Raw genomic sequence first — 16,076 nt, 5'->3', positions numbered from 1 at the left:
GATTGGATGCTGCATAATGTGTGACATTAATAATAGTTGTACTATGATGTAACACTGATGTTTTCCAAGCTCCAGAGGCCGCAGTTCATACGTGAGACTTGGGCGCCCTCTAATGGTTAATAATAAAATGACACCCAGAAGACCTACTGCACACTCTAGAGCACAGGGCAGCCTTTTACTAAACAATTAGATAATTAACAACTGTACATGTTGTGACCAGATCAGAGCTGGGCGCAAAGGCATTATGAGGACGGATATTGTACAGTATCTATTAGCAATTGCTATGTAGCCAAGCGCACGCATATATGGGCGATTCTGAGTTTCAGTATGATTAATTAACTTTATTGCTACTCATCCAGTGGGTGGGGACTGGGGGTTGTTTGCAGTGATTACATTCACATGCTAGGTCTCATTACTTAAGAGCCTCTATATGGCTGTAGAAGCCTCTCTGTAGTGCTCAATATAGAAGTGTGAAATTAAAAGTGCAATTTAAACTAGGGGTGTGCACCGGCCACTTTTCGTGTTTTGTGTTTTGGTTTTGGATCTGGATCTTTCTTCGTGTTTTGGATCTGGATTGGTTTTGCCAAAACCACCCTTCCATGTTTTGGGTTCTGGGTTTTGTGTTTTGGATCTGTATTTTTTTGAAAAAAAGCATAAAAACAGCTAAAATCACAGAATTTGTAGGTTTTTCTGTTCCTATGCTATTATTAACCTCAATAACCTTAATTTCCACTCATTTCCAGTCTATTCTGAACACCTCACACCTCACAATAGTGTTTTTATGTCCAAAAGGTTGCACCGAGGTAGCTGGATGACTATGCTAAGCGACACGAGTGGGCGGCACAAACACGTGACCCATCTAGGCGTGACACTGCAGTGGCAGACAGGATGGCAGTTAGAAAAACTAGGCCCCAAACTGTACATAATGCAAAGAAAAAAAAGAGGTGCAAGATGGAATTGTCCTTGGGCCCTCCCACCCACCCTTATGTTGTATAAACAGGACATGCACACTTTAACAAACCAATCATTTCAGCGCCAGGGTCTGCCACACAACTGTGGCTGAAATGATTGGTTTGTTTGGGCCCCCACAAAACAAGCTGGCAATTAATGTGTCCCTGCACAAACTGGCTCTACGGAGGCAAGATGTCATCCTCATCCTCCTCATCCACCGATTCCTCACCCTCTTCAGTGTGTACATCCTCATCCTCACAAAGTATTAACTCGTCCCCACTTGAATCCACCACCACAGGTCCCTCTGTACCTTCTGGAGGCTGGTCTCCCTGGAAGAGCTGATAATTCATTTTGATGAACATCATCTTCTCCACATTCTGTGGAAGCAACCTCCTACGCCTTTCGCTGACAAGGTTCCCGGCTGCACTAAACACTCTTTTGGAGTACACACTGGAGGGGGGGCAACTCAGGTAAAATAGAGCCAGTTTGTACAGGGGCCTCCAAATTGCCTCTTTTTCCTGCCAGTACAGGTATGGACTGTCTGACATGCCTACTTGGATGCTGTCACCGATATAATCCTCCACCATTCTGTCAATGGTGACAGTATTATATGCAGTGACAGTAGACATGTCAGAAATTGTTGCCAGGTCCTTCAGTCCGGACCAGATGTCCAAACTTGGTCCTGCCTGCCCTGCATCACCGCCAGCGGGTTGCTTAGGATACCTAAGTTTTTTCCTGGCAGCCCCAGTTGCGGGAGAAAATGAAGAAGGAGCTGTTGACGTGTCACGTTCCGCTTCAGCTGACAGTATGTTCACCAGCAGGTCTTTGCACCTCTGCAGGCTTGTGTCGGCTGGAAAGAGAGACACCACATAGGCTTTAAACCTAGGATAGAGCACTGTGGCAAAAATGTAGTGGTCTGATTTCAACAGATTGACCACCCTGGAATCCTGGCAAAGCAAATGAAGGGCTTCATCCACAAGTCCCACATGCCGAGCGGAATCGCTCCGACTTAGCTCCTCCTTCACTTTCTCCAGCTGCTTCTGCAAAAGCCTGATGAGGGGAATAACCTGACTCAAGCTGGCAGTGTCTGAACTGACTTCACGTGTTGCAAGTTCGAAGGCCTGGAGAACCTTGCACAACACGGAAATCATTCTCCACTGCACTTGAGTCAGGTGCATACCCCCTCCTTTGCCTATGTCATAGGTGGATGTATAGGCTTGTATGGCCTTTTGCTGCTCCTCCATCCTCTGAAGCATATAGAGGGTTGAGTTCCACCGCGTCACAACCTCTTGCTTCAGGTGATGGCGGGGCAGGTTCAAGAGTGTTTGCTGGTGCTCCAGTCTTCGGCACGCAGTCGCTGAATGGCGAAAGTGGCCAGAAATTTTTTGGGCCACCCAAAGTGTCTCCTGCATGCCCCTGTCGCTTTTCAGAAAATTCTGCACCACCAACTTTATTGTGTGAGCAAAACATGGGACGTGCTGGAATTTGCCCAGATGTAATGCCCGCACAATATTGGTGGCGTTGTCAGATATCACAAATCCCCAGGAGAGTCTAAGTGGGGTAAGCCACTGGGCAATGATTTCCCTCAGTTTCTCTAAGAGGTTGTCGGCGGAGTGCCTCTTACTGAAACCGGTGATACACAGCGTAGCCTGCCTTGGAACGAGCTGGCGTTTCTGAGATGCTGCTACTGGTGACGCTGCTGCTGTTGCTGCGTAAGGTGATACATCTACCCAGTGGGCTGTCACAGTCATATAGTCCTTAGTCTGCCCTGTTCCACTTGTCCACATGTCCGTGGTTAAGTGGACATTGGGTACAACGGCATTTTTCATGACACTGAGGACACTTTTTCTGACGTTTCTGTACAGTCTCGGTATCGCCTGCCTAGTGAAGTGGAATCTAGACGGGATTTGGAACCGGGGGCACACTACCTCCATCAATTGTCTAAATCCCACTGCACTAATGGCGGATACCGGACGCACATCTAACACCAACATAGCAGTCAAGGCCTCAGTTATACGTTTTGCTTCAGGATGACTGCTGTCGTACTTCATCCTCCTCGCTAAGGACTGTTGGAGGGTCAATTGTTTAGTAAAAGTAGTGGTGTTCCTACTTCCTCTCTGGGATGATGAACGACTCCCAGCAGCAGCAACAGCAGCAGCGGCAGCAGTAGGCGTAGCAATGCAGGATCCTCCGGAGGAATCCCGGATAGGAGAGTCAGTCATGCCAGTGACATGGCCTGCAGGACTACTTCCGATCCTGACTAAGGAGGAAATTGACGAGGAGGGAGTTGACGGTGTGGTTTGCAGGCGCTTGGATACAACAGGACAACGGGATTTAGGTGTCCCTGGACTGCTTACGGTCTTAGCCAAAGTTTCTGAACTTGACAGTAACTTTTTATGAACGCGCTGCAGGTGCCATATAAGGGAGGATGTTCCTAGGTGGTTGACGTCCCTACCCCTACTTATTTCACCTTTACATATGGTACATATGGCAAGACAGTTGTTGTCCGGATTTGGATAGAAATATTGCCAGACCAAAGAGGTGGAATGTTTGGTCTTCTGCCCAGGCATGACCGTGATGGGCTTTTTCATCCCACGGACAACAACTGTCTCCCCCGGAGCCTGATTTAAGCAAACCACATCACCATCAGAATCCTCCTCGCCAACTTCCTCCTCAGCGCCAGCTACACCAGTATCCTCATCCTGTTGTACTTCAACAGTGACATCTTCAATTTGCATATCAGCAAGTGGACTGTGGGTGCTCCTTTCAGCACTTGCAGGGGGCGTGCAAATGGTGGAAAGAGCCACCTCTTCCCGTCCAGTGCTGGGAAGGTCAGGCATCGCAACCACCACCACACTTGGACTCTCCTTGGGGATTTGTGATATCGTCTTAGAAAGCACAGTTCTTCGCTGTGCTTTTGCCAGCTTAATTCTTTTGATTTTTTTAGTGGGAGGAGGGCTTCCATCGTCATGTGAAGCTGAACCACTAGTCATGAACATACTAGGGATCGACCTTAGCCGTTCCTTGCCACTCCGTGTCGTAAATGGCATATTGGCAAGTTTACGTTTCTCTTCAGCTGATTTAAATGTTTTTTTCAAGGTCATTTTCCTGAACTTTGTCATTTGGGATTGTATGTGCCCTCTACTATGACATTGGGCATCGGCCTTGGCAGACGACGTTGATGGCATGTTATCGTCTATGTCATGACTAGTGGCAGCAGCTTCAGCACTAGGAGGAAGTGGTTCTTGATCTTTCTCTATTTTATTTTTATCGGAGAAAGTTTGGTCCTCCATTTATGTTATATCGATTTGATATATACGTGCGGCTAAACACAGAAAATATTTTTTTATTTTTGCTGGAGAGTAGTGCACTTTGTGGGTTACACCAGCCTTTAAGAAATGAGCCAGCCGGCTCTTTACTTATGGGACACAGGCGCACGCTTGGCGCTGCTCCTTTGTTGATGCACGTGCGGCTACTGCGCACACAATTCACAAACACAGAAAATAATTTTTTTTTTGGTTTGGACTGGAGTGTACTTTGGGGGTTACAGCACCCTTTAACGGTCAATCCAGCCGGCCCTTTACTTATGACAAAGGCGCACGCTTGGCACTACTTTGTTGATGCACGTGCGGCTACTGCGCACACAATTCACAAACACAGAAAATAATTTTTTTTTTGGTTTGGACTGGAGTGTACTTTGGGGGTTACAGCACCCTTTAATGGTCAAGCCAGCCGGCCCTTTACTTATGACACAGGCGCACGCTTGGCACTACTTTGTTGATGCACGAGCGGCTACTGCGCAAACAATTCACAAACACAGAAAATAATTTTTTTTTTGGTTTGGACTGGAGTGTACTTTGGGGGTTACAGCACCCTTTAATGTTCAAGCCAGCCGGACCTTTACTTATGACCCAGGCGCACGCTTGGCACTACTTTGTTGATGCACGTGCGGCTACTGCGCACACAATTCACAAACACAGAAAATAATTTTTTTTTTGGTTTGGACTGGAGTGTACTTTGGGGGTTACAGCACCCTTTAACGGTCAAGCCAGCCGGCCCTTTACTTATGACACAGGCGCACGCTTGGCACTACTTTGTTGATGCAAGTGCGGCTACTGCGCACACAATTCACAAACACAAAAAAATATTATTTTTTTAGCACTTGGGGGGAGCACCCCTGATGGACAGAGCACCCCCTGGACAACACTACAGCACCCCTTTAGGACTGGGACACTGCATAGGACTTTGGAGTGGACACAGCCCCTATGGACAACTGACTGCACAACACAGTCCAGCCAGCCCCTATGGACTTTGAAGTAGTGGAAACAGCCCATATTAACAACAGCAGCACAGCACAACACAGCCAGCCCCTATGATCTATGAAGAAGTGGACAACAGCAGCACAGCGCAGCACAGCACAGCACAACACTACTCTGCACTACACTACACTACACAGCCCAGCCAGCCCTAACTCCCACCCTCCCTCTTCACTGTCCACAGCCGAGTGAGAAAATGGCGCCGACGTGGGTACCTTATATAGGATCCAAAACCCGCGAGACTCGGAAGGCGGGAAGATGACGTTTTGCCTCGATTTCAGAATCCGAGTCAGGCGGGAAAAGTCGAGCCTGACTCGGATCGGACTCGGATCGGGGGGCTCGGGGGGGTTCGGATTTCAGAAATCCGAACCCGCTCACCCCTAATTTAAACATAATTGTGCCGTTATACTGCCGTTAAACCAAAGTCAAACAGAAGGATAACATGCAAACTGCACCAGAAAACAGAACAACATTTGGACAAAGTAACATCATGAAATGAGAGCTCAAAATAATACTTATTCAATAAAAACATCGGATGTCAGCATTGCCAGGACTTTATTCACTGGATTCTGCTTGCTCATTATAAGAACTTAACACTATACTTGCTAATCTTTGTCCTAGCTCTCTGATTACATAAAGACCTCAAAGCTCACTGTATTCTGCACCAATTTTTTTTTTTCTCCTTAGAAATAATGTCTTGTTACCTAAGTCTTGTGCCTTGCCACATGTAATCTAACTTCTAACAGTCTACTTTCACATTAATTTTCTTCACCTATTAAATCTCTACTTTTACTCCCCTCAATAATAAACTTTTGCTATTGTCCACATACCTTTTCTCCACTGTATTCTCGCGTGATTTTCTGCAAATCTCCTGCACTGTCACTCACATTCATACTTTATTCCTTCTTCCAATTGTCCTCCCCCTAACCACCTCTGCCACACACATCTCTCCATACACATCTCGTTAAACCCCCTCCCTACTCACCACCTAAAGGTTCCCTTCCCAGCATTGGTGACTGCACAATCTCTCCACTCTATTTATCTCAGTCCCCAAAATCAATCTCACATACTCGTTACAGTAATCCTGAAAATCTCATTCACATCTTTCCCACAAACTCTGTCCCTTTATCCTGTGCACTCTGGAATGCCAGATCGGTCTGTAATAAACTAGTTCCCACCCATGACCTTTTCATCTCCAACAACTTGCATCTCCTAGCCATTACTGAAACCTGGATTTCACCTTCTGACACCACTTCTGCTGCAGCTCTCTCTTATCGGGGCCTCACCTTCTCTCACACCCCTCAGCCTGGGGGTCACCATGGTGGTGGTGTTGGTGTCCTTCTATCCACTGGTTACACCTACCAACTTATACCCCCTAAACCATCCCTTACATTCTCTACATTTGAAGTTCATACTATACATCTTTTCCAACCAGTACACCTCAGAGTAGCTGTCATTTACCGTCCCCCTGGCCCTCCCTCCAAATTCCTTGACAACTTTGCTTCCTGGCTCCCTCACTTTCTCTCCTCAGACCTTCCCTCCATTATCCTAGGTGACTTCAATATTCCAATTGATATCCCCACTGAATTCTCTGCTTCCAAACTCCTAACCCTCACGTCTTTATTTGGTGTCTCCCAATGGACCTCCTCACCTTCTCATGTGAGTGGGCATTCGCTTGATCTGGTATTCACTCACCATTGTGATATTTCTGATTATTCCAATTCTCCATTCCCCCTCTCTGACCATCACCTTCTCTCTTTTAACCTTTCCCTCTCTCCTTCCCCTCCATTACGTCCGAAAGCCACCATCACTAAGCGTAACATTGAAGCTATCGCCACTGCTTTTTTTTCTTCCCTACTTGACTCACTTCTCTCCCCTATGCTCTCTTTCTCCTGCGCTGAACAAGCTGCTACCCTATACAATACCTCCCTTACTTCTGCTCTTCACTCTGTTGCTCCAGCAATCACTACTCACAGATCCACACCTCAACCATGGCATTCCAAATGCACCAGATATCTGCGAAAGTGTTCCCGAACCGCCGAGCAACAGTGGAGAAGGTCACGCTCTAAGACAGACTTTCTCCATTTCAAATTTATGCTCTCATCCTACAGTGCTGCCCTTTCCCTCTCTAAGCAGTCGTACTTCAAGCACCTCATCTCCTCCCAGTCCTCAAATCCACAGCATCTCTTCACCACCCTGAACTCCCTCCTCTGCCCACCCCCTCCTCGCCTTCCCTCCTTGCTCTCTGCCCTTGACTTTGCTTCCTACTTCCCATCTAAAATTGACTCCATACGTCAGGATATCATATCCCACCAGTACCCCAGCACTACACTTCCTTTCCCAGGTCATCCGTCCCCTTCCATTTTACCTACACTAACATCCTTCTCCCCTGTATCTGGAGAGGAAGTCATGGCCCTTATCCAGTCCTCCCCCCATTCCACCTCCCCCCTTGACCCTATCCCTTCACATCTCCTCCACTACATCTCTCCCTGTGCCTGTTCTTGCCCACCTCCTCAATCTCTCCCTCTCATCTGGTCCCTTCTGCATTCAAACATGCCCTTGTCTCCCCATTCTTAAAAACCTACTATTGATCCTAACACTCTCGCCAACTACGACCGATCTCTCTCCTCCCTTCTGCATCCAAACTCCTTGAGCGTATTGTTTACAACCGCCTTACCACTTTCTTTTCTCTCACTCCCTTCTTGATCCTTTTCAGTCTGGCTTCCATTCTCTCCACTCCACAGAAACTGCCCTCAATAAAGTCAGAAACAACCTCCTTGCTACCAAATCCAAAGGCCACTACTCTCTACTCATTCTTCTAGACCTTTCTGCTTCTTTTGACACTGTGGACCACCCTCTCCTGCTGAAAATCTTTCACTCCCTTGGTCTACGTGACACTGCCCTCTCCTGGCTGTCTTCCTACTTCTCTGATTGATCCATCTCTGTCTCCTCTCATCGCTTATCTCCCCCCCCACATCCTCTCACAGTAGGTGTTCCCCAAGGTGTTCCCCAAGGTACTGTTCTTTGACCACTACTTTTCTCCCTCTATACATCCTCTCTAGGTGAATTCATCAGCTCATCTCTATGCTAATGACACTCAGATCTACCTTTCCTCCCCTGACATCTCTCCCTCTTTCCTCACTCGAATCTTCAACTGTCTTTCTGCTATTTCTTCCTGGATGTCCCAGTGATTTCTTAAACTTAATATGTCTAAGACAGAGATGATCATCTTCCCACACTCCCACATAACCTCACCTCCCACTATTTCTTTATCAATTGATGGCACAACTATCCACTCTAGCCCCAAAGTGCGCTGTCTTGGAGTTATCCTGGACTCCTCCCTCTCCTTCAAACCACATATCCAGAACCTCTCACAGTCCTGTCATTTCCATCTTAAAAATATTTCAAGGATCAGACCCTTTCTCACCCAGGATGCTACTAAGACCTTAATACACACACTGGTCATCTCCAGATTGGATTACTGTAACCTTCTCCTATCTGCCCTCCCCAACTCCCATCTCTCTCCGCTCCAGTCTGTCCTCAATGCTGCCGCACAACTCATCTTTCTCTACAAATGCTCTTTATCTGCCTCCCCTCTCTTACAAGCCCTCCACTGGCTCCCCTTCCCTTCAGAACCCAATTCAAGGTTCTCACTTACAAAGCCCTCACACACTCATCTTCCATTTACATCTCTGACCTCATCTCCCTTCACTCTCCTGTCCGCCCTCTTCGTTCAACAAATGCACACCGACTCTCATGCCAACTGATTACTTCCTCCCACTTCCACCTCCAAGACTTTGCCCATGCTGCTCCCCACCTTTGGAACTCTCTCCCTCTCCCCATCAGACTCTCCACCTCTCTACAATACTTCAAACAGGCTCTCAACACCGACTACTTCATTATAGCCTTCCAGCTCTCATCCTAACTTGCTGCTACATTGCTGTGTACATGTGTAACACTACGTATAGGTGACTGTGCACTGATAATGATAACACATACAGATAAGGACATTGCTGTGTACATGTGTAACACTACGTATAGGTGACTGTGCACTGATAATGATAACACATACAGATAGGGACATTGCTGTGTACATGTGTAACACTACATATAGGTGACTGTGCACTGATAATGAGAACACATACAGATAGGGACATTGCTGTGTACATGTGTAACACTACGTATAGGTGACTGTGCACTGATAATGATAACATATACAGATAAGGACATTGCTGTGTACATGTGTAACACTACGTATAGGTGACTGTGCACTGATAATGATAACACATACAGATAGGGACATTGCTGTGTACATATGTAACACTACGTATAGGTGACTGTGCACTGATAATGATAACAGAATACAGATAGGGACATTGCTGTGTACATGTGTAACACTACGTATAGGTGACTGTGCACTGATAATGATAACACATACAGATAGGGACATTGCTGTGTACATGTGTAACACTACGTATAGGTGACTGTACACTGATAATGATAACACATACAGATAGGGACATTGCTGTGTACATGTGTAACACTATGTGTAGGTGACTGTGCACTGATAATGATAACACATACAGATAGGGACATTGCTGTGTACATGTGTAACACTACGTATAGGTTACTGTGCACTGATAATGATAACAGAATACAGATAGGGACATTGCTGTGTACATATGTAACACTACGTATAGGTGACTGTGCACTGATAATGATAACACATACAGATAGGGACATTGCTGTGTACATGTGTAACACTTCGTATAGGTGACTGTGCACTGATAATGATAACACATACAGATAGGGACATTGCTGTGTACATGTGTAACACTATGTATAGGTGACTGTGCACTGATAATGATAACACATACAGATAGGGACATTGCTGTGTACATGTGTAACACTACGTATAGGTGACTGTGCACTGATAATGATAACACATACAGATAGGGACATTGCTGTGTACATGTGTAACACTACGTATAGGTGACTGTACACTGATAATGATAACACATACAGATAGGGACATTGCTGTGTACATGTGTAACACTACGTATAGGTGACTGTGCACTGATAATGATAACAGAATACAGATAGGGACATTGCTGTGTACATGTGTAACACTACGTATAGGTGACTGTGCACTGATAATGATAACAGAATACAGATAGGGACATTGCTGTGTACATGTGTAACACTATGTATAGGTGACTGTGCACTGATAATGATAACACATACAGATAGGGACATTGCTGTGTACATGTGTAACACTACGTATAGGTGACTGTGCACTGATATTGAGAACACATACAGATAGGGACATTGCTGTGTACATGTGTAACACTATGTATAGGTGACTGTGCACTGATAATGATAACACATACAGATAGGGACATTGCTGTGTACATGTGTAACACTACGTATAGGTGACTGTGCACTGATAATGATAACACATACAGATAGGGACATTGCTGTGTACATGTGTAACACTACGTATAGGTGACTGTGCACTGATAATGATAACACATACAGATAGGGACATTGCTGTGTACATGTGTAACACTATGTATAGGTGACTGTACACTGATAATGATAACACATACAGATAGGGACATTGCTGTGTACATGTATATCACTACGTATAGGTGACTGTACACTGATAATGATAACACATACAGATAGGGACATTGCTGTGTACATGTATAACACTACGTATAGGTGACTGTGCACTGATAATGATAACACATACAGATAGGGACATTGCTGTGTACATGTGTAACACTATGTATAGGTGACTGTGCACTGATAATGATAACACATACAGATAGGGACATTGCTGTGTACATGTGTAACACTATGTATAGGTGACTGTGCACTGATAATGATAACACATACAGATAAGGACATTGCTGTGTACATGTGTAACACTACGTATAGGTGACTGTGCACTGATAATGATAACACATACAGATAGGGACATTGCTGTGTACATGTGTAACACTACGTATAGGTGACTGTACACTGATAATGATAACATATACAGATAGGGACATTGCTGTGTACATGTGTAACACTACGTATAGGTGACTGTACACTGATAATGATAACACATACAGATAGGGACTTTGCTGTGTACATGTATAACACTACGTATAGGTGACTGTGCACTGATAATGATAACACATACAGATAGGGACATTGCTGTGTACATGTGTAACACTATGTTGATTTAGTTCTGTACATGTAACTGTAATTGTGTCATACTTGCATGTAACATGGTTCTTTTGACTTTTTATTCAACTGTTAAATTAGTGATCACATGCTCCGCAAAAGTGTGCGCAAAATCCATGTATTATTACTGTGGGTGACGTAAAGGTCAGAGAATGATGGAAACTTCGTGACTCCTAAGGTTTTCTCCCAGGAAAGAGCGGGAAGGAGATGCAGCTGGGCGGCATTTCACTAGAAAGAGTACGGATTGTGGGAGAAGTTCTGGGGTTATGAAGGATACCCAAAAAATTGTGAACCTCTCGCAGGTCCCGGGAGTAAGTAAGTATGGAATAATAGTGATTGAGGGGTATTATAGTGGCTCTATTACGGGGTCAGAGAATGATGGAGAGTGAGGGATTTTATAGTGGGTGAGGTATGAGGTTAGGGAATGATGATGAGTGAGGGATATTATAGTGGGTGAGGTATGAGGTCTGGGAGTGATGGTGAGTGAGGTATATTATAGTGGGTGAGGTATGAGGTTAGGGAATAATGGTGAGTGAGGGATAAAAGTGAGTGAGGTATAAGGTCAGGAAATGATGGTGAGTGACAGATATTATAGTGGGTGAGGTATGAGGTCAGGGAGTGATGGTGAGTGAGGGATTTTATAGTGGGTGAGGTATGAGGTTAGGGAGTGATGGTGAGAGAGGGTTATTATAGTGAGTGAGGTATGAGGTCAGGGAGTGATGGTGAGTGAGGGGTATTATAGTGGTGATGTATGAAGTCAGGGAATGATGGTGAGTGAGGGATATTATAGTGGGTGAGGTATGAGGTCAGGGAATGATGGTGAGTGAGGGATATTATAGTGGGAGAGGTATGAGGTCAGGGAATGATGGTGAGTGAGGGATATTATAGTGGGTGAGGTATGAGGTCAGGGAATGATGGTGAGTGAGGGATATTATAGTGGGAGAGGTATGAGGTCAGGGAGTGAAGGTGAGTGAGGGATATTATAGTGGGTGAGGTATGAGGTCAGGGAGTGATGGTGAGTGAGGTATATAGTGGGTGAGGTATGAGGTCAGGGAGTGTTGGTGAGTGAGGGATATTATAGTGGGTGAGGTATGAGGTTAGGGAGTGATGGTGAGTGAGGGGTATTATAGTGGGTGAGGTATGAGGTCAGGGAATGATGGTGAGTGAGGGATATTATAGTGGGTGAGGTATGAGGTCAGGGAATGATGGTGAGTGAGGGATATTATAGTGGGAGAGGTATGAGGTCAGGGAGTGAAGGTGAGTGAGGGATATTATAGTGGGTGAGGTATGAGGTCAGGGAGTGATGGTGAGTGAGGTATATAGTGGGTGAGGTATGAGGTCAGGGAGTGTTGGTGAGTGAGGGATATTATAGTGGGTGAGGTATGAGGTTAGGGAGTGATGGTGAGTGAGGGGTATTATAGTGGGTGAGGTATGAGGTCAGGGAGTAATGGTGAGTGAGGGGTATTATAGTGGGTGAGGTATGAGGTCAGGGAATGATGATGAATGAGGGATATTATTGTGGGTGAGGTATGAGGTCAGGGAGTATGGTGAGTGAGGGGTATTATTGTGGGTGAGGTATGAGGTCAGGGAGTGATGGTGAGTGAGGGATATTATAGTGGGTGAGGTATGAGGTTAGGGAGTGATGGTGAGTGAGGGATTTTATAGTGGGTGAGGTATGAGGTTTGGAAGTGATGGTGAGTGAGGGATATTATAGTGGGTGAGGTATGAGGTCAGGGAATGATGGTGAGTGATGGATATTATAGTGGGTGAGGTATGAGGTAAGGGAGTGATGGTGTGTGAGGGATATTATAGTGGGTGAGGTATGAGGTCAGGGAGTGATGGTGAGTGAGGGATATAGTGGGTGAGGTATGAGGTCAGGGAGTGGTGGTGAGTGTGGGATATTACTGTGGGTGAGGTATGAGGTCAGGGAGTGATGGTGAGTGAGGGGTATTATAGTGGGTGAGGTATGAGGTCAGGGAGTGTTGGTGAGTGAGGGATATTAAAGTCTGTGAGGTATGAGGTCAGGGAGTGATGGTGAGTGAGGGATATTATAGTGGGTGAGGTATGAGGTCAGGGAGTGATGGTGAATGAGGGATATTATAGTGGGTGAGGTATGAGGTTAGGGAGTGATGGTGAGTGAGGGGTATTATAGTGGTTGAGGTATGAGGTCAGGGAGTGATGGTGAGTGAGGGGTATTATAGTGGGTGAGGTATGAGGTCAGGGAGTGATGGTGAGTGTGGGATATTACATTGGGTGAGGTATGAGGTCAGGTAGTGGTGGTGAGTGAGGGATATTATAGTGGGTGAGGTATGAGGACAGGGAGTGATGCTGAGTGAGGGATATAGTGGGTGAGGTATGAGGTCAGGGAGTCTTGGTGAGTGAGGGATATTATAGTGGGTGAGGTATGAGGTTAGGGAGTGATCGTGAGTGAGGTATATTATAGTGGGTGAGGTATGAGGTTAGGGAGTGATGGTGAGTGAGGGATATAGTGGGTGAGGTATGAGGTCAGGGAATGATGGTGAGTGAGGGATATTATAGTGGGTGAGGTATGAGGTCAGGGAATGATGGTGAGTGAGGGATATTACAGTGGGTGAGTTATGAGGTCAGGGAGTGGTGGTGAGTGAGGGATATTATAGTGGGTGAGGTATGAGGTCAGGGAGTGATGGTGAGTGAGGGGTATTATAGTGGGTGAGGTATGAGGTCAGGGAGTGATGGTGAGTGAGGTATATTATAGTGGGTGAGGTATGAGGTTAGGGAGTGATGGTGAGTGAGGGATATAGTGGGTGAGGTATGAGGTCAGGGAATGATGGTGAGTGAGGGATATTATAGTGGGTGAGGTATGAGGTCAGGGAATGATGGTGATTGAGGGATATTACAGTGGGTGAGTTATGAGGTCAGGGAGTGGTGGTGAGTGAGGGATATTATAGTGGGTGAGGTATGAGGTCAGGGAGTGATGGTGAGTGAGGGATATTATAGTCTGTGAGGTATGAGGTCAGGGAGTGATGGTGAGTGAGGGATATTATAGTGGGTGAGGTATGAGGTCAGGGAGTGATGGTGAATGAGGGATATTATAGTGGGTGAGGTATGAGGTTAGGGAGTGATGGTGAGTGAGGGGTATTATAGTGGTTGAGGTTTGAGGTCTGGGAGTGATGGTGAGTGAGGGGTATTATAGTGGGTGAGGTATGAGGTCAGGGAGTGATGGTGAGTGAGGGATATTACAGTGGGTGAGGTATGAGGTCAGGGAATGATGGTTAGTGAGGGGTATTATAGTGGGTGAGGTATGAGGTCAGGGAGTGATGGTGAGTGAGGGGTATTATAGTGGGTGAGGTATGAGGTTAGGGAGTGATGGTGAGTGTGGGATATTATAGTGGGTGAGGTATGAGGTCAGGGAGTGATGGTGAGTGAGGGATATTATAGTGGGTGAGGTATGAGGTCAGGGAGTGATGGTGAGTGAGGGGTATTATAGTGGGTGAGGTATGAGGTTAGGGAGTGATGGTGAGTGTGGGATATTATAGTGGGTGAGGTATGAGGTCAGGGAGTGATGGTGAGTGAGGGATATTATAGTGGGTGAGGTATGAGGTCAGGGAGTGATGGTGAGTGAGGGATATTATAGTGGGTGAGGTATGAGGTCAGGGAGTGATGGTGAGTGAGGGATATTATAGTGGGTGAGGTATGAGGTTAGGGAGTGATGGTGAGTGAGGGGTATTATAGTGGGTGAGGTAATTACAGACCTTACCACCTCTGCTGGGGAGTGGATGTATATTTTCCCTTCCACTACTACTCCTCCTAGGACATGTGAGAATCACTACTGGTCACAAGAGGTAAAACATCAAAATTACAACAGGTGTTTTATTGTCACTACAGCACTTTCATTACAGACCATCATATGTGTATTTTTATGGTCTATGACAATCCTCCTGTTCTGGTGCATGAAACCTCCACTCTTTGTTTATCCATAATACTTATATCACCATTTAACTAAGTTTTCCAGGGATATAAGTACACAAAGATATCACGTTTGTATCTGCTACCAACAATCACTGGAGATCTCTAACCATTCCGTATGAACTGTTACCACTTATAACAACTTCGATGTCATTTAACACATACATTACGTCATGGGATATACACCTTATGTTTAGTTATTAATCTTTCCAATATCTTACAAACCAAACTTTGTACATCCATCTTCCAATACCTATGAACTTGGGGCCTGATTCAGAGCCGGACGCTATTTGCGCTCGCTCATTCAGAAAAAGGGGCCGGATATTTAAATTGAGCGCTCGCTCTTTGCGGTCTGTTGACGCCGCTATGTCTGAACGAGCGAATGAAACATGTGCTCGCTATTTTTTTAAAAACGCCCCCTGGCCGCTCGCATCCTACGTCATTGCCGCTATTTATTAGATTAATCGAGTACATTGAAAGGCGTCTGAACTGCTCGCAGTGCTTGTGGTTGGATTTTCCTACCGCAATCATGCGAACAGTGCAGGCTAAGAAACAACCAAGTGACGTGGTCGATGACACTGCTTTGTTAATTATGCACACCCTTAAAACGCCCGTTTTGACCGTTTG

The sequence above is a fragment of the Taudactylus pleione genome, unplaced genomic scaffold (assembly GCF_031769625.1).
Source record: "Taudactylus pleione unplaced genomic scaffold, aTauple2 ptg000892l, whole genome shotgun sequence".
In the NCBI taxonomy this organism is placed as follows: Eukaryota; Metazoa; Chordata; class Amphibia; order Anura; family Myobatrachidae; genus Taudactylus; species Taudactylus pleione.
Note: the sequence above shows the minus strand (reverse complement) of the source record.